Genomic DNA, 22859 nt, shown 5'->3' with positions numbered 1-22859 from the left:
GTGTGCAGTGGCTTCCCAAGCAGCGTGCCACCTTCCCATCCCAGGCTGAGGAGGGAGAGGAGGACAGATTTTCTCCCCCTTCATTGGCTCCCATGGCAGGGAAAAGAGTTGCGGGGCTGGAGCAGTTTTTACGCAGCCATGTTTGTGGATGAAGGGCCTTTGGATTCGGCATGACCAGGCCTCCCCCGAGCGGCTGCTGACTTGCCCTGAGGAGGCCGGTGTTTTGCCCTGCCTGCCAGTACAGCAAGCCGAGCAGAAGAGCTTCTTGTGCCCATGGAGAGGAGGTGCACGATGTCCCGTGGCCCTTAGAGTGCTCCTGTACTGGGTTTGTCCTCACTGGCAGTATCTGAAGCAGAGCTACTGGGAACACAGAAGCTGCCAAGCCTGGGTCAAGCCAGGGGTCCATCCAGTCCAGCCTTGCCAACATGGACGGACGGGCAAGGGCTGCTCGGATCTCAGGCCCTACCCAGGCAGCGGGTGATTGAAGCTGAGGCCTTTCGCATGCAAAGCAGATGCCATGATCTCTTCCTCCCTCCCTACTTTATTCCTTTATTTAAACTAATCTCTTTATAGAGCAGATTCTTTTCTTTTTTCTTGGAAGTCTCCTATGAGTTTAACAGCTGCATGACAAGCAGAAATCCAGTCAAGTAAACCCTGCAAAGCACAGGAAGAGTTTGGCAACTCTATTGGTAACAAAATTCAAATCGCAAGCAATCTCTTCTGGAATTATTTTAGAATATATGCATTGTGGACTTGGATTTGAGCAACAACCATATATATTTATACATATATAAACAGTGTCAGGTTCTCCATTTAGAGTGTTACCTTCTCTAGCTTTGAAGTCTGTAATGATTCAAAAGCATCAAGAAGCTGCTACAAATGTTAATAAAATTAAAGCCATCTGAAGTAGGACTCACATGTGCCTTTGAAAGCCGGGTCTGTGATCAGTTATTACCCTCAATTACCTTGTTGTCCACTCTTTTTAGCTGGAGGTTAAACTCTTAACACTTCCCTTTGAAGTGGTTATCCTTTTATCTATGACCGGACTGAGAAATTTAAGGGCAATAATCAATGAGCGCTTCATAAGAATGGAAGGCCCGGGCCACAGAAAATAGGTGTGAATGTCCCTTTAACAACAGGCTGGCTTTCCTTGGAGTCGGGGCGGCAGGAAAGGCGCAGGAGTGGCCGCATTGTTCTCAGCGATACCATCTCCTTAAAGGAGGAGGAGGGGAAGCCACTCAGCAATTTTCAGATCGGCACTAAAAACTAAAGCCGAGGGGTGATAATTTGGGGGAGGGATGGCAAAGGAGGGAGTCCTTCATCAAAGGCAGAGAAAAAAAGTAATGAAGCACAAAGATACAATTAAAGTATTGGCTTAATCAGGGCTTTGATGTCTGACATGGTCCATAACACTGTTAAAAGGAAAAAGCAAGATGGATTCTCCACTCTCACCCAGCAAAAGGCCTAATTTAATGGTGAAACCAGCCCTGTCGCATCCTGGGAAACAGATGGTCTTGCAGCGGGAAGGAAGCTTTGGCACACGGCCTGTGTGGGCAACCACTGTCCTGAGCAACCTGGAGGAAAGGCCAGCTAAAAATGTGAGAAAGAAAATAATGGCGAGAATCACCAGTGCAAATTGGTATCCCCAGCATGACTGCCATGCTGGATGGAAGAGGCTTAGCACTGTGAGTGTAACTGCAGTAGGAAAGCTGATAGGCCTGCTTGGTTCTGAGTGGAGTACCTGTAACATCTGCGAGCTAACCTCTTAAATCTCTGCTGTGTCTCCATTTCCTTAGGCCACACAGAACAGTCCCAGTTGGAGGGCATGAAGGGACACCTGGTACTTTGAAATCTCTGAACTAGGTCCTGTGGAAGGGCCGAGGGAGGATTGCTCATTACTCTGACTGTGCCAAGGTGCAGAGAATGGTTATTTGGTGAGCACAGTTTCTGGTGCTAACACTTTTTTTTTCTTTTCGCACGCCACTCTTTTTATGTTACACCACTGAGATGCCATGTTCTTGGTGTAGTAGCTGCAAAGAAAAACTAACTTCCAAAGCACCCAGATGTTAGAGCAAGTCACAGGTTTCAGTGAGAGTTCTTGAAACTGCATTTTCTTGTGCTCCTTCTTGTGTGGGCAAAAGAGTGACATTTAAGAGATCCTAGCTATACTCTTTTCTGTAGAAGTACTCTCCTTATTCATACTCAGAATTAGGTATTAGAGGTAGAGGAGTGTTTGTTAAAATATTCAACAGGAAAAAGTCAATTGGTGCTAAAGTTGCACATCTGCTAGAGAAGAGTGGCACACGCAGTGTTTTTTTTGTAAGAAAAAGGGTACTGGAACTCATGAAATTATTTACCTTTCATATGTAGTCAGTCACTGTACACACACCCACACATGTCAGTTGTGTAACAAAACATAAAGGTTCCCACCCACAGTAAGCTCAGCGTGCGATCACACGACCAATCACAAGCCAAGCAGCGCCACAAGCTGAGCAGCGCCATCGCAACCAGTGTGGACGAAGTACGCACACATCAGATTCGACACACAAGCAGCCCGCATGCACCGTTTTAATGATTTTGCCGCCGACCTGCTACGCTCGACAGGGCGATTCAAATCCACGTGGACCAAACATCAAATTTTCAAAAGTTACTTTTAAAACTTGGAAAATCTGTCGAAAAAAGGTGCCGGAACTCTGTTCCGGTGCGTTCTATGACAAAAAAAAAGCACTGATTTTAGGTAATGGAAGGCAGGCAGTTAACAGTGAATGGTAAAATAGAGTCTGCAAGGACTCTGCACCTCCAGCTCTGGGAAAAGTTCAAAAGGAGATGCTTAAAGCTGAATGTACCTCTTTCAAAAGGACAGCAAAAAGCTGATGCAGATGAAACCATGGTCAGAGAGCAAAGCCTTCAGTTTGAAGAAGCAGGTGCTACAAGAGAAAGCCAAAGGCAGGAGGAGAAAAGGAAGACCAAATAAGAGATGGATTGACTGCATAAAGGAAGGCACTGGCCTCTAAGCCGTCACAGAGAGGGCATTTTGAAGAGTTCTCGCTTACAGGGTTTCTGTAGGTTAGAGACCACCTGATGGCACCACAAAACAACCACGTACCCAGAAGCAGTCATAAGCGCATCCACCACCAAGTCTGTGTGGAAGGGTAGACCCAACTGCTCAGTGGAAGTGGTCCTTCATTCCTGAACAATTTGCACTAAAATGAAGAAGTTCACATCAATCAACCCTTCCTCAGTTCAGTGGGGAAACACACACTCTTGGCCCTGCAGAAAATGAAGTTTGCAAAATTTGTTTCATCTTCCTTATTCTGGCTGGATCTGTACATGCAGCAGAATTAAGTGGACATTTACCTTTCTTTATTGGCGGTGGGGGTGTTGGTCTCCCCCTGCACCCCCATCGCCACTTTATATTTATTTGTGTGTTTGTTTGTTTCTCTGAAGACGAAAGTATGGCCCAACCTGGCCACATGGCCTTTGCACAGCACTGGCTATCCAGTGGATGCACCACGTGAAGCCTAGCTGAGACGATGCACCACTTGCCAAGAACTTTGTGTGGCCCTGATCTCAGACGAAAGCTCTGTGGTATCTGCTAGGTTTGCTTTAAGACCGATGTCCAAGGGCAAGGAAATGAGTCATCTGGCTAAAAGCTGAGAAAGGCGCAGTGCAGTCTGAGTTTAACTCGGGGCCATTGCTGGTGTTTCTGCAAGTAGATTGCTATTTCTGAATCCTCTCCTGTCCATCAGCTGCTGCTCCCTGAGGTAAAGGGAATTATTACACCCTCCCCAAATTCTACTTGCATGTGTATGCATAGATATTTAATGTAGGAGAACATTTGAAAGTTGCAGCCTGAAGTGCTTCATCCTGCTGCTATCGCTGGTCTTGGGTATCCTCTTCTCCCTAAAGTGTCCAGCTGCCTTGGATTCAGAGGTCACTGCAGTCCCTTTCTTAGGCTGTGGCAAGAGACTTTCTACTTCTGTGCTGGACAGACTGAGTAGCACAATCCAGACCACAAGCACAAGCTAAGAAGAGGCACCATCCCATGTCTGGCCACTTGCCTGTGACTCCAGCTCTTCATCCCTCTACTTCCAGTTGATCTTCCATGGGATAATGTTTGCTTCAATCAGGGTATAGTGGGCAGAAGTGGAGTACAGCCCCTCCCCCATGAACCTCCTGATTTGCATTGAGGATGCCTCCATTTCTCTGCTTTCCCTTTCCCAAGGCAACAACCCTCAGAACGTAGCACAAACAGCCGGGCGGGTGGCTCACCTGTGGCCAGGCTGGCAGGGCAGAGCACTGTGAAGCCAGCAGCCCATTCTCCATGCAAGGCAACCCCCACTATGGGGCCGTGGACCCTTACACTGCCACCCACAAACCATCTCATTCTGTTTCCTGAAAACAGCTTGCAACTGAACAAGGGATACGAAGGGCTGTCTCCAAGTAGCTGGCTGGCCGGCTTTACCTCTGGGTTGCAGCTCTTTCTCTTGCATATATATATATATTTGTGTGCCAGAAATTCCACAGGTCTGCCATGCTAGTGAGTAGATCAGAACAGGACTGTAGCAGTTAGGTATGGTGAATGGCCAAGCCCCCTAGGATCTGGGGTAGAGAGGTGGGAATCACTGGGCCGATAGGCCCTTAGAAGGCAGCCTATATTTCTGGAGATCACAACTGAAGAACAGATCATTAAAACATGCTCAGAATCCAGGAAGAACCTAAAATGTGCTTTTCATGTAACTTGCCAGAGGTTTTCCCTGGGATATACTTTTTAATGTGTGTGTGGGTTTGTTTGTTTGAGCTTCACTGAGGAACAATTCTACAGTGAGTGGTAGCAATTACATGGTCATTTTGCCAGGTTGCTCCCAGTATCTTGCAAGTTCTCTTCCCCTCCGCCCTGAGAATATTCCAAGCACAAGAGCTAAACAGCCTGACTACACACGTCACAAAGCTGTCTTAGTGCTCGCAATGGCAAGCCCTTCTCCAGGAACGGACCCTAAGGAGAGCCGTGCCTGAACTCCCCTCAGTCCTTCACAAGCATACCCCAGTGGTGAGTTCAGTTTGCAGCTTGCTCCCCTCCTCCCCAAAATCGTTATGGCACTCAGCTTTTAACATGGATTCTTATGTTGTTATTATTTATTAAATTTGTATAAAAGCCACCTATTAGCATAATACTACATTCTTGATCAGTATCCCTTGGTAACAGAATCAACAGATGTTACTCAGAATTGCAGGCTGCTTTCAGAAGATTCTCTGGCATGTCCTCAGATGAACAGAGCAGCATAACCTGGGGGACTTCAATCTCCACGCCGAGACGGTTCTGACCAGGGCGGCTCAGGACTTCATGGCCTCCATGGCGGCCATGGGGCTGTCTCAACAAGTCAGTGGACCGACCCATGAGCGTGGACATGCCCTGGACCTGGTTTTCTCGACGGGGCAGGAAGAGGGTGATCTGAGGGTGAGGAACTTAAGTCTGACGCCCTTGTCATGGTCAGATCACTTCCTCATAAGGTTTGAGCTCGAGAGCGGTCTTTCCCTCTGTAAGGGTGCGGGCCCGATTGTGTTGGTCCGCCCCTGGAGCCAGAGGAATCCTGATGGATTCCTGAAGGCTCTGGGGGATTTTCCATTTGACAAGGCTGGTGCTCCTGTCGATGCCTTGGTTGAACTATGGAATGGGGAGATGACCAGGGCTATTGACACAATCGCTCCCAAGTGTCCTCTCCCACCTGGCAGAGCCTGCTCATCTCCTTGGTACACACCTGAACTATGGGCGATGAAGCAGGTTGGGAGATGTCTAGAGCGTAGGTGGAGGAGATCATGGGATGAATCTGACCGAACACACTTAAGAGCCCACTATCGGGCCTATGCTGTGGCAGTGAGGGCGGCGAAGAAGAATTTTTTCTCCGCTTCCATTGCCTCCTCACAATGCCGTTCGGCGGAGCTCTTTCGGGTGGTACAGGAGTTGGTACATCCGGGCCCAAAGAGAGATCTCGTGCCACCCTCGAAGGCCCGCTGTGATGACTTTGCCAAGCATTTCAGGGAGAAAATCGCTCAGATTTGTCATGAGCTTGACTCTACTATTGAATCAGATTCTACTGGGGAGGTGCCAATGACGCCGTCGAGTCCACAATTAATGGATGAATTTCAGTTGTTGCGGCCTGATGATGTGGACAAGGTGCTTGGACTAGTATGTCCTACCACCTGCTTACTAGACCAATGCCCATCTTGGCTACTCAAGAAAACCAAGGACGGGATTGGGACCTGGATCCTGGAGGTGGTCAATGCCTCTCTAAGGGACGGCCGGGTACATGCCCCTTTAAAGGAGGTGGTAGTCCAGCCAGTCCTAAAGAAGGCATCCCTGGATCCAGAGGTGGCCGCCAATTATAGACCGGTGGCCAACATCCTGTTCTTGGGCAAGGTGCTAGAGCAGGTGGTGGCGGGACAACTCCAGGCACTCTTGGATGAAACTGATTATCTGGACCCATTTCAGTCCGGCTTCAGATCCGGGTACGGTACTGAATCTGCCTTGGTCGTCCTGTACGATGACCTGTGCAGGGAGAGAGACAGGGGGAGTGCGTCCCTGTTGGTTCTCCTGGACCTCTCAGTGGCTTTTGATACCATTGACCATGGTATCCTTCTGGATAGGCTAGAGGGATTGGGGGTTGGGGGCACTGCTCTGCAGTGGTTCTGCTCCTATCTCAATGACCAATTCCAGAAGGTGGTGCTGGGAGACTATGGCTCTGAGCCATGGCAGCTATGCCATGGAGTTCCGCAGGGGTCTATTTTGTCCCCCTTGCTATTCAACATCTACATGAAACTGCCATTAGGAGGTGTGGGCTGCGGAATCATCAGTACGCAGATGATACCCAGCTCTACCTCTCGTTTTCCACCAATCCAGGTGAGGCAGTGGCTGTGCTGAACTGGTGCCTGGCCGAGGTGATGGGCTGGATGAGGGCCAATAAACTGAGGCTCAATCCAGACAAGATGGAGGTCCTGTTGGTGGGTGGCTCGGGGCTCGGGATGGGGAACTTGGGCCTTGTCCTAAATGGGGTTGCACTCCCTCTGAGGGACAGGATTCGCAGCTTGGGAGTGCTCCTTGACCCTGAGCTGTCACTAGAAGCTCAGGTGATGGCGGTGGCAAGGAGCGCCTTCCTTCAGCTTCGGCTGATCCATCAGCTGCATCCCTTCCTGGAGAACGACTGCCTGGTCACAGTGACACACGCGCTGGTAACTTCCCAATTAGATTTTTGTAATGTGCTCTACATGGGGCTACCCTTGAAGACAGTCCGGATACTTCAATTGGTGCAGAACAGAGCTGCCAGGCTGCTGACGGGGACTGGGCGTTGTTCTCATATAACCCCAGTTCTCCGTCAGCTTCACTGGCTCCCGATTGAAGTCCGGGCCCAATTCAAGGTGTTGGTTATCACCTAAAAAGCCCTTAATGGCTTGGGACCTGGTTATCTAAAGGAACGCTTGTGTCCATATATGCCCTCCCACCCCTTGAGATCGGCAACAGATGCCCTTCTCCGGGAACCCTCCGTGAATGATATTAGGAGGGTGAGTACCCGGAGGAGGGCCTTCTCTGCGGTGGTGCCACATCTATGGAATGTGCTCCCCAGAGAGGTCTGCCTAGCGCGGTCGCTATTTGATTTTGGCGCCAGGCCAAGACCTTTTTATTTAAAACTTATTTTGATTGTTAACTTATTATGGTATTTATAGGATTTAAAATTTTTAAGTCGAGATGCAACTGGGGTTTTAAATCTCTAATTGTATTAATTGTTATTTATATGTTTTAATTATGCTGTGAGCCGCCCCGAGGCTTTGTTGCGATGGGGGCGGCATAGAAATGTTTTAAATAATAAATAAATAAATAGATAGATAGATAACCTTGGTTGGTTATTTCCTGGAAGAGTCCAAGAACACAAACTCCGAGTAATCAAAAGATCAGACTTCCTAATTCTGCTTCTCTTCCCTGCCTTTCAGCATGGTACACACTTAACACTTCCTTGAAGGTCAGCACCAAATTGCTCCCATTTCAAAAGGCAGTGGCCTGCTGCGAAGGATGATCAGCCCTGAGTTTACAGGTAAATGGAGATCAATCCGTGATCTTTAGGGCAAGTTCTTCCCTGTTGCACACGAGGAACCTTCCTTTGCGCCTCAACAGCCATTCTTTCTAGCATAACTCCTCCAGATGAGGCCCGACGCCTTCCCTTCTCCTCCCCTCTCTGTTAAAGGAAGGAGAGAACATGCGTGCCCACGCAGGATGACCACAAGCTGAGCAAGCATTCACTGCTGCCACAGGCATGGAGCTGGCATGAGTGAGCTCCAGCAAGATGGTGTGGCACGAACTGGTGCAATGAGGAAGCCCATCACGCAGCCCGCGGTGATGCAGATTGTCTGGCACCTGCGGATTGTCCCCGCAGGTGCCAGACCGGGGACACAGGCGAGAGCGGCAGCGTTGGGCACTGCCCTTGTGCTGTGACTCGGCGGCGACCTCCTTCAGTCGCAGCAAAGTAAAACTGCAAAAGACGCGCGGCTGATTCTGCCCACGCTCACCCAAGACCTGGCGGTTATTTCAGTCCAGCATAATCACTTAGGCCGTTGATTAGAGTCATATTTGCATTCATGCAAACATTTGGCATTTTAGAATGAAAACCATGGGTGAGAAGCCACACCTTCATCCATGGGAGATTAGCAGCCGGTTTAGAAAACCTTTTGTTGGAACGAGAGAAGGACGTGACGAGAGCATAGGCCAGTATCAAAAGCGGTCCATGCTTCCACAACAGGGGACACAACGCTTGTGAGGTCTGGCACTGAATCCCTAATATTGGCACAGGAATATAAGTTAGGAGTGCCCTTTCATTATACAGCAACTGTTTATTATTTAGGCACTAACCATGGAGGTGCCTTTTTAGATCATTGGCACCTGAAAGCAGCTCTGAACACAGATTTCTTTGCTGGTGTGTGAACGATATACACAGACTAATTTACTTCTGTGTTTCAGACATACATCTAGTTCTTGGTTTTATAAAATTCCGGAGAGCTTCCATAAGAGTCCTAGTGATCTCCCACCCAGATGCTAATTAGGACTACATCTGCTTAGCCTCAATGATCCTGCTGCCACCTCTTGTTCTGCCCGTCCTCCAGTGAGTTCAAAGACACTTACGTGGTGCTTCCGGGATGCTTTCTCACAACAGCCCCATGAGGCAGGTGAGGCTGAGGGCCCCAAGTCACTCAGCAAGCCTTGTGGCTGAGCAGAGACCAAATGCTGCTTGGTTATGGAGTGCCCCAGGTCCACTAGTGCTGGCCACGGTGGTTGGCATGGCGGACGTACTCTGAGGCCTGCCCCTCCCTTTCGCTCGATGTACCACTCAGTAAGACAGGGAGTGGACTCCATGGCCCCGTCTTGGGCTGTGCATGTGCTCTGAAACATGAAACACAAAGATACAACCAAACTTCATGCGCTGAGGAAGTGATATGGGAGGAAAAGGTTAGTCCCTCCACCATTCAAAGCACAGCCCAGGACCCGGTCGATCCGTTGCTTCATTGAACTGGGCAGAGCTTCTTTCCAAAGGAACCTAGGCCATACCTTCCGGGAAGAAGCAATGCATGCAATGTTATGCATGCTGGGAGGTGCGGGGAGAATGCTGTCCACAGAATTAGCAATTGCATGGAGGGTTTTTAAAAAGTAAGTGGTGTTCATAGGGGCCTTGACCTGGATCAGGACCCTGGAGTGGCAGGTTGGGGAGGGGGGAGCTTTATTCCCTTGCTCTCCTTTCTGCAATTCCAATGTGAACCAAGTTCCTGCTGTTCTCATTAGAAGAAAAAAAATCAAATTGAACCCATGGGAGCTTTTCTACCAATGGAAATAGCAGGTATACACTAATCTGCCTGATCCGGAGTGGTTAAAGTCCTCGAATCCCTACTCGGGAATCCAGTTACTTATTTTTTTATTCTCTTTTTTTTTCATTCATTGTATGAATGGTGATGTGTCTAGTTTAGTTTTAAATCCTTTTAAACTCAGAGGTTACTTCTTCCAAGCATTTGTGCTTAGGATGGGGCTGCAATTCCATTCCACTACTTTCCATTTATCTTAGTCATGAGCTAACTTTCTCTTGATTTGTCCATGAGTTCAGTTATTCTGTTTCCCTTTTCATGGAAGCAACTTGGCTCCAAGCCATTATATCCTGGGAAGCGAACTGAAGTGAGCCTCATCTTTGACTGGGAAGAACAGGGGGAGCAGGGGAACCATCCCTGGGCGGGCAGTCAGTTGTCTGCCAGCACGTCAGCACCGAAGACCCTTCGGGGAGCGGGTCTCAGGGCCCTCTGCTGTTCTGTGCTGCTGTGGTTCAGGATCACAACATCCACCAAGCGAAGGTTGCAAGGAGCCACAAGATGAAAAGTTCCCTTTGTGTTATCTCATTCTGAAAATGCACTCTGGAAAGAGAGGAAGGGTTGCCCGAGAGGCATCCGAATGCAGAGACGTCAGGGGTGGGATGGGGCCATGTTGATAAAATACTTGTTAAAGAGGGAAAATTGGATTAGTGGTGGAAGGGGGGAAAGGTGTGCGCACACATGTGTGTCAGGGAAGGGGGGGGGATAATAATCTTGTTCTTTTTCCCTTCATGGCCCAAAGAAGGCCTCACAGCCCAAACACCAGCCCTCCTTATCTTCTTTCCCTTTCTTTCTTCCCCCCTCCCTAGCATGTGCTTTATTAACCCCCATTTCTCATTTAGCCGCTTTGAATAGCTCAGTAGGTAGCATCATTCTTAGCAAGTGGGGAGGGGTGGGGAGGCTTCCTTGGAGATGAGATGTAGGAAGAGAAATGCAGACGAACATCCCGCTCTGGCACGGAGAAGAAAAGCCCCTTCTGTAATCCCGTCTGCAGTGTCCGCACGACCCTGGGCTCCAGCAAGGAATTCCAGGTCCCCGCTTGAGCGCGTAGAACGCCGGTTGTGGGATTTGGGCGCTCTTGGGTCATTAGGGCAGCTTCTTCTCAGCTCCTTAGGCCTGGAGGGAACGTTCCTTTAAATGTAATCTCTTGCTGGCATTTTGTTAGTAAACTGAATCACAGAGGGAAATGAAAGAGCCCCTTGGCTGTGATCCAGACAGCAGAGAGTGCCTGGGGTTGCGCGTTCAAGGTCATGCTTCGCCCGGCATTCATTGTTTAATAACTCCACTTCATGGCTGCCTTTTGCTGCAAGAGCTCTCCGGCTGACACACAGGGGGCCTGTTGCAGAGCCGTCCTGAAGTAAGTCCAGGTATTCCTGGTAGATCAGAAGCTGCCTTATCCCCCCCCCCCCCCCGCTCAGGTGATCTCCCCAGCTTGTTTCTGCCTGGCTGCTCCTCTGCAGAGGAAGGACCACCAAAGGTCCCTCCTCTTCCTACCACAGCACATTTCTCTCCTGTCTTATAACCTGCTCTTTTGGTTTAGCAACTTTGTCCCAGAGGGAAAAGCAGCCCTGTGGAAAGAAACCCTCAGGCCTCTTGGGGACGTGGCTGGCTGGACTCTGCACACCAACGCCGCTGGATTGCCTGGCTGCTGCATGCCCCCCCCCCCCCCCCCCCCCCCCCCCCCGGGGTTCCCCCCGCTCCCCCCTCCCCCCCCCCCCCCCGCCTGTCACGCTGCTGGGCTTCCCCAGTCTGTCCACTTCGTAGCCCCCGATGATGCAAACAGTGGCGTGCAGTGGTTAGAGGGCTGAACTGGGCCTGGGGCCTGGGGTTCTGCTCCCTCTTGATCATGCAGCTCACGGGGTGAATTTCGGAGCAGCTGCTGCTGAGCAGCCAGCCTTTCCTCACAGAGTTACTGTTACGAAGACATATGGGGCAGAGGGGGCAGCCGCCCATGTGAACCACCTTCAGCTCCTTGCCTGAGGAAAAGGGGCAGGGGAGGAATGAAATAAACAAAGAACTAAACATGTAATTCTGTGGGAAACCAATAAGGATCGTGGGAGCTTGCCTTCTGCCAAGCCGGAGCACTTCTCTCTCTAGCCCAGTAACGACTGGCAGCAGCTCCTCCGTGTCTCACACCTCACCTGCTTGCTATCCGACTGCTTGCAAGAGTAATCACAGGGGGACCATTTGGGATGCTCTGCATGCAGGACAGGTTTCCGCTGGGATCCTTCCCCATGTAACCTGTACAACTCCATCACACTGAGGAAAATTCTCCTTTTCCTCTGCTTTCCCGTATTTCTGTTTGGAGGGTCATGTACTACCCATGCAGAGAGCGAGCATAATAATATGTAACGTTTCAGCTGTTCCAAGTAGTTCACAGCATCTGGTTGCTATCCTTACAGTCGCCCTGTCATGATGACACGCTGATTCATGGCGCAAGCTCTTCGCCATGACGCTCCACGCCAGCCCGCAGCATCTGATTTCTTATCATCACGTTAATGAATGTTTGATAACTTTCAAGTGCAAACCGACTCGATATTAAAGATTTATTTGGAGCCCTGTGAAGGTTCTTTGGAGTTTGGTCTGCAAAAGCTTTTTTCACAAGCACACAGCTTGCTGCTGTTATAAACAGGCAACGAACATGCATGTGTGAACTGGTCCAGCTGCAGTTAAAAAAACAAAAACCTTGGCTCACGGAGTGGGGTGGCTTCTCAAACGCTTATGCTAGCACCAAGGTGAAGTTTTTGTTTTCATTTATTTATTTTTGCATTTATATGCTGCCCCCTCCTAGTGAAGCCTCTGCGTAGCAAACTATTGTTACTGCCCTGATGGTCCCTGCAAATCGAGCGGGGGGGGGGGAGCAAGAGGGGGCGCTCTTCCTTGCACCAGATAGGAGGCTGCTGCTGCAGCGTGTGCGGCAGCCATGAGCCACAGCTGAAAGTGAGGCCGCTGGGTGGGGGCGAGCGAACTGTGCCTGTCTTCCGGGGCGCGTGGACTGGGGAGCCGGAGAGGAAGAGGGCACGTGGGCACCGCGTGATTTCCTAACAACAGTTCTAACAGCGAACCGCCGTTTCAAAAGCATTTCAGTGAACTCAGCTAAATGCTCCAGCAGAAGCCACCCCCAAGGTTGTATGGAGCAAACCTGGTTAATTAGTGCATCCTAGTCCAGGGTTCCAGTCAGAGCAGCAAGTAGTGCAAGGCCACAGAGCACCCCCTTCTAGGAATAAAATCAATTTCATATGCGTGTTGTGTGTGTTATGAAGACACTGCCCACTTTAATTCACTAGAATGATTCAATTGTCTCTTGCATATTTAATGGGAGTTCACACACACATACACACTCCAAGCACCATTCCTCAGCGAGCAAAATTTCCAGAATCGCTCCCTGACCAGCACCAACAACGTCCACAAGCATGGAGAAATTCCATGGCAGGCGGCCATGATGGACATCACTCAGATGACCTGCTGTGGAGGAACGCCAGAGTCCACAGACCTGCCTCTACTCCTGCACCCTTCCAGGCAGGCGGGATGGAGCCCTTGTGCCATTTGCCTGGGGAGGTTTTTCCGACAAATGAGCAGGCGCCATGGGCAAGTGCAAGCTGAATGCAGCCCCGTTTGTGCCAGAGTGAGAACCAGGAGGAGACGAGGGCCATGGCTGCCTCCTGTCCTGGCGGGAGCCACCTCCTTTATGGGGCTGGCGTTGAGAGCAAGTGTGATGGCGGGCTTGGGCAAGCGTTCCTATGGGACGCTAGTCAGGCCACTTTTGCAGATTCGGATTCAAAACACGGAATGCTTCAGGGGGTTGGAGGTTCAGGAGTTCGTCCAAGGTCCTGAGAGGCAACAGCAGGAGGAGGTGGATGCCATTAGCTCGAGTGTGGACACGGTGGCTTGTGCGGAGCGCCACCGAGAATGGGGAATCCTCAAATGGAGATCAGCCTCTCCCCTCACAGCTGGCCCCCACGGACAGGCATCGGCAGAGGCGGGAGGCTGGACTGGATGAAAAGCACGTGCAAAAGAAGCACACCCCTCCCTGGGGGTTGGGACACAAGTGTGCTCATAAGGCGAGTTTTGGGAAGTGACCACTAGGTTGGGCTCAACAAACTTTGTGTGTGCTCAGAGACTTATCTGGAGGATTTTTGTTGGGAAACAATAAAGAGCGCTTAGAGGGAGCATGGGGGTCGTGACAGCTGCCACCTGGACTCTGAATCAGGCCAAGCTCTAGTTGGCTGTGCCAGGGCTGCAGGAGGGCTGCTAACAAAGCCTTTGGAGGGGAGCACGGCTGGGGGAGGCCTCTGAAGTCACGTGGCTGGTGGGGCAGTGCAGTCTGGGGGAATGGGAGAAGCCTCTTTCTGCAGGCCGCCCCAAGCAGGACAGTCTCCTCTTTCCCCGCCGAGGATGTAGGATCTGTGGAGCAAGAATGCTGAATGCTGTTGGCTGCATGAGAAGTGCAGCACAGGAGCGCTTCACTGCTACCCCAGGGGACATGTGCCCAAAGGAAGCCCAGATACACCGTGAGAGGCCTAGCAGTGCATCCTGTCCCAGGCGGTGGGCACACTTTCCTCCAGGCAGAGATAACCTGCAGATAGGAAAAGCGTCCCCTGTGCAGGAGCCCTGGAGAGCTCCATACAGCATGGGCAGTAAGTGCCAGAGTGAGAGACAGCGTGCTCCTCTTTCAGCCATCATAAAGAGCACAATAATCTTCCGCCCTTAGGACAGTGTGGTGTAGTGGCGAGTGCCAGGCTTCCATTTCAGAGTCTCTGAAGAAATCTTTGCGCGTCCACCAGGTGCCAGGAACGTTGGGAAAAAGGAGAGCAGAATAATTCATTGCAGGACATGGCATTCAGGCTAAGATGTGTCCAGATGTTTGAACTGTATTATATTTTAATATCAAAAATGACCATTTTAAAATAACGGGCAGTCAGTTACTTTTGCACTCGGGAAGGCCCAGAAGTCAGCAGCGAAGCGCTGCAAGCGGAGGGCTGTGGAACGTCTTTCAGTCTGAGGGCCAAATCCGTCTTGGAGGAGCTCGTGGGCCCACTTTACCTTGACGGGTGGGGCTGAGAGTGAAGTGTTTCTGGCAAAGACAACATATAAAAAATGGCAGCCTTATTTTGGCTTAAAGCTCTGCCCACCGGCAACTAAGCTTTAGGGGAGGCAGTTCAACCTCCTTTCAAACTGGGGAAAATCGCCCAAAACTGAGTAACCCAGCAAACAATTTGTGTCTGGGGAAAGGAGCCCAAAACCACACAGGAACCCTGGAAGGCCAGGCTGATGCCTTGGAGAACTGCATTTCACCTCTGGGCTTGAGGCACTTTACCCTGGGCTAGTGCAGTCCTGTCTGCATGCTGTTCCTTATCTCTCCATCAGTAAAAGTGCTCGAGATTTATGTTTTAAAAATAAAATTCAGGGAGCAATGTCCTTGAGGGAGTCAGTTTGGCAGAGGTGCATCTGTTCCTGAAGAACAGGGCCATGAGCAATATTCTCCTTCAGTTTAGATTACCTCAGAGTAAACTGACATGGAGGCAGTCCTTGGAGGCAGCAGCAAATGTCAAGTAAGTAGGAATGGTCTTAACCGTGTGCTTAAAATCTGTAGGCACTGAGAGACTTCCTTGAGTTTATAGACTCATAGAATAGTATTGTTGGAGGGGCCATGAAGGCCATCGAGTCCAACCCCCTGCTGTTGCAGGAAAATTCGCATTGAATTAACGTGATCTCAGATGAGGTGCAAGACCGCTCACCAGGCTGGCTTAAGTTGTCCTCAACCAGCTGAGGCAAACGCTCTGGACCAGTTCCGAAATAGCATTTGCTAAATCTTCCCTCCTTCCCAGTTAAAGATGGAAAGAGAGTCGATGTAGCCTAAGTAGGCACAGTTAGAAGTACTTCCTTTATTTGTCCTGAATCTCTCACCACTCGATTCACTGGGAGATCCCAGCTTCTAGCACTATGAAGGAGAAAACATCCCTATGCACTTTTTCTACACTCCACTTAGGTTGGACACCTCTGTCATTTCTCCCTTTATTTGCCCTTTTCTCCTAAGCCACACAGTGCTAGACACTGTAACTTTCCTCAGAGGGGAGTTGTTCTGCTGCCCTTCTTTTGGTGTGGTTTTGCAAAACCTCCAAGAGCTTTGTAGAGATTTAACCTGCTTGACTCCACCTTTCAACTTCCTTTTCACCAGTTCCCTCCTTCAAAAAATGTTCCTCTTTTGAAGTCAAACATGACAGTGTTGGATTTCCTTGGCGATGTTTGCTTACACATCACACTAAATGGGACAACAGTGTGGTCACGGTTTCCAATTCAACAACACTCACCCTGGCCTCTAGACAGCACCGCTTCAGATTATGTACAGGGACACTTCTAATCTGGTGGCTGCTATGGCCAGCTTGGGCAGATATATGCACACCGGCCTCCTGCCTGGGAGGGCCCCTGGGACACCCCGCCTCGTCCCTCGCACGCACGGAAGAGCCACAGGTCGTATGCAGAGCGGGTGGGCGGGGGCTGGAGTGCAGGGTGGGGGGCCTGGGCCATGTCCAGTGGGCCTGTGCCACGAACACATGGGGGGAACCATTGTATAAGCACAACAGGCTGCAGAATGACAAACACAATTTGGCCACTACGTTCTCAAAGCAACTCCTGTCAAATCAGGCTCCAAAAGAACTGGAAGAGATTCCTCCTGCAGCCGTTTCAGAGAGAAAAGGGGTGTGTGTGTGTTACTCCTGAGGCACCTACTGCAAAGGCTTCCTGTCTAGCTGCCTAATGATTTCTCCACGTATAATGAGGATAACTGGAGCGTGGGTTGATTAGAAGATTTCAACCAGCAGCAGCATCTGTACAGAGAGCGCTGCTCCGCAAGGCATCTTGAGCCCAAGCCAAAGGTGCACTTTGAAACAACTCACTTCACCTGGAGTTTCACAGACAACCAGTGTAGCTGCTGAAGAATGGGTTGGAGATGTTCTCAAGGAATTTTAGAGTGAAGCCATCAAATCGACCGATTAATTACGAAAGATCTTTGATGGTGTGTGGTCCCCTGTCCCGCAGCACTGTGGGATTCCTCCACAGAAATCAGGATGCCTTCTGAGTCAGACATGACTCTCTGGGGATCTGGATTGTCTCTTGACCTCCCAGCTACCCTGTGAGCCCTGCTAACAGTTACCCCAAGAAAGGTTTAACCTTGCTGGCATCTTCTTAAAGGCAAGATGAAGCTTTGTGGTTTTGAGCATTATTAAGGGTGAAATTAAGTGGGTGGTTCGGTGAGTCTTGAAGTTATTCTGAGATGTTAACTCTGCTACAGACATTTGGGGAAAGTTTGAGAGAAATGGCAGGGGAATGAGGCCCACTGGAAATAAAAAAAAGTACATGCAATCTTCTATCGGGTTATTTTTACACACTGCATTCACTGGTTACGTGCAAAGCTTGTCTGCCCACGGTGCCACATGTCACAGTTGACCTAGGCGTCCTGCGTCTTCTGTGCATGAGTGCTTTGGGTTCACAGGGCCATTCAGGATTCCTTTAATTAATTTTCTTATGAAATTTGCAGGATTTGAAACTCCATAAATGACACTGGACCCCAAAATCCTCCTTTTACATAAGGTTTCTAAAAAGTCTGTTTGAAAACGTTAAGAAATGGCAAACATACCTGATAGACTTCAAAATGAAATTAAATGAGAAACTCAAGGCATGTTATTTATATTAATGTATAATCTACTTTTCTACCTTTAATTTTAGTCATGTCAGTTCACAATTAGAAATTCTCTCCATCCCAACAGTCTAAATTCTCACAGTGGGGTACATTTGTTTTAATGCAGAGATTTTGAGAGGGAACTTGGTGGATTGGAAGAAATTTCTGAGGACAGTTCCTTTCTGCTGACAGAACCGGGCAACAATTTGCTGTCAAGAACCAAGCACTCCAAGAGCAGGTTCAAGAGAGGCAGGTGGACTGAAGGCCTACTGAATATAATCTGAGGTTCTGAGAAGGTGCTATGCTGCACAGAACTACCGTTATTCTCATGTGCTGTGGACCAGGTTCATCAGGCCGCTCCACAAACAGCAATCCAAGTCCCCATGTCCCTTGTATGGAAGGTTATCACCCTGCTCACAAGCTCAAGACCTTCAGAATTGTGGACTCCTCCATTCCACGAGCCCTTGAAGAACAAAGGCAGGTCAGAACAGACAATGTGCTGTTCAGAACAGACAAAGGCAGGCAATTTGCAACTGAGTGTTCTGCAAGGTGGCACATTTTGTCATGAGTGTCAAAAAATAGCCCTAAACACCAAAGACAGAGTGATATTGCTACCTATTTTCAGGAAGAGAAATTGGGGTGGGTGGGAACATGAACCTTAGACAAAGCTTACCAGTCAACCGGCCTATCATATGCCCATATTATATAGAAAGAACTCTGAGTAAGGGATAGCTTGCTGAATACAGCTTATCAATCCTCTGCCGCCTAAGGCTTTCCTGAAGCATAATTCAGCTGTTAGAAGTGACCAAAAGGATGGTGCTCCTTGGAGAGATTGGCAGGGTAGTACAATCTTTGCTTCTGGATTTGATTATGCTCTTGCAATTCAGCTAGCTCTTTTGCCTATTTAACTTTTGTGGATTCGTGTGACTTTCTCACAGAAAGAAAAAAAAAATCCCCAGGTCTCTCTCCTGTCAGGTTGTTAATGCAGGACATGGACACCACTATGTTGTTAATTAAGGAAATGATTTAGAATGTCAACAGTTTCATAGCTACATCTCAGCATGTCTGTCAAACCCTTCGCTTGTGGGTCCAGCACCCCCCCCCCATGAGCAAATGGGCTTTATTTGCAAAGGTATTTAGTTGTTCTGAAATAGAAGCTTTTATGGAGAGGATTAATGTTTTACCTTAGGTCATTTTGGCAAGTCAGTTTTTAGGAATCCCAATCAAATTATTAAGTCTACTTTGCAAAAGTTTTTTGTTCTTGTTTTTACTGTAGTTAATATAAAGTGCCTAGGGAAGGACTAGCGCATTAACTTTTAGGGCTATTCCTTGCCATTATGATGGATTTCTTCTTGCTTTTGTTTGGATGCCTGCAATGCCAGAAGTAAAGCTAATGGCTGGCTTTGAACATTGCTATTAACACTTGATCTGTAATGGCAGTGAACTAAGCTGTTACTCTGCAAATGAATATGCCTGCATTCGCTCTCTATTTGCCCATTGTGCAATACACTGTGATGCTGACGATGGCCAACCAGGCCCTCTGGAAAGGGAACTGACTGAGTCCAGCTACTACTACTGCCTGGATCCAAACTGGTAAGGCTGATCTTTCCTTCTCTTTGCCCAGCCCAGTTTTGTTGGAACATTTATAAAGCAAAGCTGTTGGACATGGCCCTTTGCAGCCTAAGCCTAAGGAACATCCAGTTCCTGGTTGTTTTATTTATATTAAAATTTTTACCCTGCTTTCCCCTTCCACGTGGAGAAGTTCAAAGTGACTAACATCATTAAAAAGTAAAACAGCCAATAAACAAAAAATGTCAAGCTTCCAATTTAAACAGAAAAATCAAAGCAGCTGATAAAAATATCAACAAACTAATAACTAACAGAAAGCCAGTCCAAACGAAAAATCGAAACACAATCCAACACAAATCTGGGCAGGAGAACTATCTAAGAGCTGGCTGAAGCAGAACACGTTTTGAGCTGGCGACTGAGTGCGTGCAAAGAGGGACCTGGCCTGGCGTCCCAAGGCAGAGCTCCACATTTGGGTGCCTTCGCAGAAGAGGCCCTCTCTGCCCAAAGGCTGTGGAAAGCACAGGAGAAGCTCACCGGAAGGCCTCCAACAGCAGCTGGCCTCAAGCCGCAGCTGGAGGCAATCTTTCAGATAACCTGCTCCTGAGGCATTGAGGGCTTTAAAGGAATAACCAGCAGCTTGCATTGTACCCAGAACTGGACTCATTGCTAATGGGATCCCCACAACAAACTACATCATCTCTCACCTTAGCACTGGTCTAGATTTCAGGGGCAGCATTCTGCAACAGCAGCAGTTGACAAGGGCAGCCCTGTGGAGAATCCGTTAAAGCAGTTCAGCATGGATGTAACACCTGCAAGTGTGACTGCAGGCAGAGGCAGCCCTTGGAGGAGTCTGTGCCTCAGATGAAGCCGCAGAAAGGCAGCTGTGCGTGCTTCCACCACCTGAGCAAAGTGCCAAGAACCCCTCCACACTGCAAGCCTGAGCCTTCAAGGGATTTGTCACTGCTCCACAGCCCAGCGGTTTAGTGATGTTGTACCACTGGTCACACGCTCCTGTGCTTCCCCTACTATAGATCCTTTACACCAAGGGCCAAATTCCAATTTGGATAAATTATCAGGATTGCATTTCAGTGGTGCAGAACCAAAAGCAAAAGGAACTGTGCCAAAATGGCTGCATATTGTAGCTTTAGGTTCTTGCTACTGCTTGCAAGTCTTAGAAGGCATTTCAACCTTTTAGAATTAGGAAAAATTGTACAAAAGCTGGGAAAACACTAAACAGTTATGGGAAGGGTGGGGCCATCAAGGGAATGCCCCTGGATAGCATTTCAAAGGTAAAGAGGAAAATAAAAATAAAGGTAAAGAGGAAATGAAAAAGGGTGGCAGGGCAGAAGCTTTGCCCTTCATGCCTGTATATTTTGCTGGATTTGCCATTTCTGCGCCCAGTTTATGATGATGTATAATCTGAATATAGCTTGCTCAGGGGTTAGGATAAGCAACTGTCACATTGACTCTCCCTCCCTTTACTTCTTCTGTGAAACTGATGTGAGAAAGAGAAATCTGCCTTCTTGAAACGATGGGAAGAGAACAGAGGACCTCATTAAATTGTTTCACACCTTCTGTGTGTGGGCAAGTGAAGTGCTACGTTTTAGTACTGCTCCAACTGTGTGAGCTCTTTGGAAAGCAGAACAGGAATCAAGCATCTCTGAACATCCATGTGGAAAGACCAAATCAGCTGGAGGTAGATGTTGACACTGAAAGTAGTTCAGAGAAAGTAATTTGGAAACTGCAAATAAGCCAAGCCAAGGGTGACTACAGGGAAGAAGCTGGACTATTTTTACAGTTGCATTATTCTGCGCGCGCGCGCGCGCGCGCTCGCTCTCGCTCTCTCTCTCTCTCTCTCTCTCTCTCTCTCTCTCTCTCTCACACACACACACACACACACACACACACACACACTCACTCTTGACAAACAGCCATCTTCGATTAGTGTAACAACTACACCAAATTGTCCTTAAGGTGCAATCCTTTGCATGTTTAGGCAGAAAGAATCTGGACCATTTGCCATGTTGGCTGTGGCATGCTGGGAGTTGTAAGAGGCTTTTCTGCCTAAACATCCATAGTATTGCATCCTCACTGCATCTTTTTTTTTTTTTTTTTTTGCAGTTTAATTTTTACTATCCCCCCCCTCCAATTTTTAAATTAGAAGTATTTATTAAAGAAATGTATAAGAATTCCTCAAAAAAAAAAAAAAATGGCACTCAAGGTGCTCTCTTTGGAGCATCTTGAGATCCTGGAGAATCATGGCATCCTGGACATTTCTTCACCTCTGAAACCTTGAAACAAGAATTCTTTCCCAAGAAAGATTTACTTTGTCTGCCTGTGTATTGGCATCATGCCAGCTGTTGCGCTTTTGAATGTTATGCTTATTGCTTTGGTTATGATAGCATTAGTCACTTACATATTTCTAGATATCATTTGAATTAAACACTTCAGTGGCTCACGCATCGCATACTGCATCATCCAATTCATGAAGCCCACCTTTCCTGTCCAAAGCTAAATATTCCAGGCCACACTGGAAAGGTGTAATTCAGCATCTGTGAGATGTTATCAGAGTTAGGTGAAACCTTCCTAGCATGGGGGGGAGGGGGGAACGGACTGTGGAAGCATGACTGGAGCCAAACTGGTAAGTGGGACAAATCACACCTGGGAGCTGAAAGGGCCAAATGGTCAAAAGACTTGGGAGCGTGGTCACAAAGCCATTCTGCTGCCTTTAACAGAAAGTGATCTGAATTAAATTCTTCAGAGGTATTGGAGCTACGTCTGAGTGAAGGAAAGTAAGTTTTGTGCAGTTTAAGTTATCCTATCATATGTTGCCATGAAGATCTACCAAGGAAATTCATCTTGCACTGTTCAAAATTAGTGCAGTGAAGCAGTGCAGCCAAATTACACATTAATCTAGAAGTACATTGTTTTCTGTGGGGCTTGTTCCCCACAAAGTGCCTCTCCTGAAGCCACTGCAGTGTCAGTTGAGTGAATCCCCTCCCCTTCACCTTTCTTCAAGCCCTGCAAAAGCAGAGCTCAGCAAAGTGAGGGCCACGGGAGCAGGGCCCCCACGGGAGCAGGGCCCCCTTCCCTTCCATGGAAGAGTCGCTTGGCAGCGCCAATGTGCAGGAGGAGGACTGGAACAGGGCTGAAATAGGCTGGGTTCTTTGCAACTGTTGCCTGGCGGTTGGAAGCTTCATATGAGCTTGTGCAGGTTTTAAAATCCTTGCGGGGAGCTTCTTCCTGCTCCGCCACTGCAGGTGACACATTTGGCAGGAGTACCTTTTCTCAACTGCGGCTGAGATATCGGCCGTGATCCTATCTGGATGGGCAGCACCTAGCTGTGGTCATCCAGGAGCAGCTAACCTCAGGCCTAGATTCCTGCAATGCGCTTTACATGGGCTGCCCTTGGAAACAGTCTGGAAACTTCAAATGGTGCAGAACGACAGGCCGATACAAGCATATAAGCCCTGATCTTTATCAATGGCACTGGCTACCAATGGAAGTCCAGGCTGGCTTCTAGGTGTTCACATGAACGTATAAAGCCCTAAACAGCTTACGACCTGGAGACCTACTAAGACCATCAATAGAGGTCCTTCTCTGAGCACCATCTCTAAAGAAAGCAAGAAAGGTAGCTATGAGGGGAAGGGCCTTTTCAATAGTAGTGCCCCGTTTATGGAACCAGCTTCCCAGCATTGACACCTTACACATTTTATTT

Source organism: Varanus komodoensis, unplaced genomic scaffold, assembly GCF_004798865.1.
Source record: "Varanus komodoensis strain SLA01 unplaced genomic scaffold, ASM479886v1 scaffold59_1, whole genome shotgun sequence".
NCBI classification, from domain to species: domain Eukaryota; kingdom Metazoa; phylum Chordata; class Lepidosauria; order Squamata; family Varanidae; genus Varanus; species Varanus komodoensis.
The sequence above is the reverse complement of the archived record's forward strand: the minus strand, read 5'-3'. Positions refer to the sequence as shown.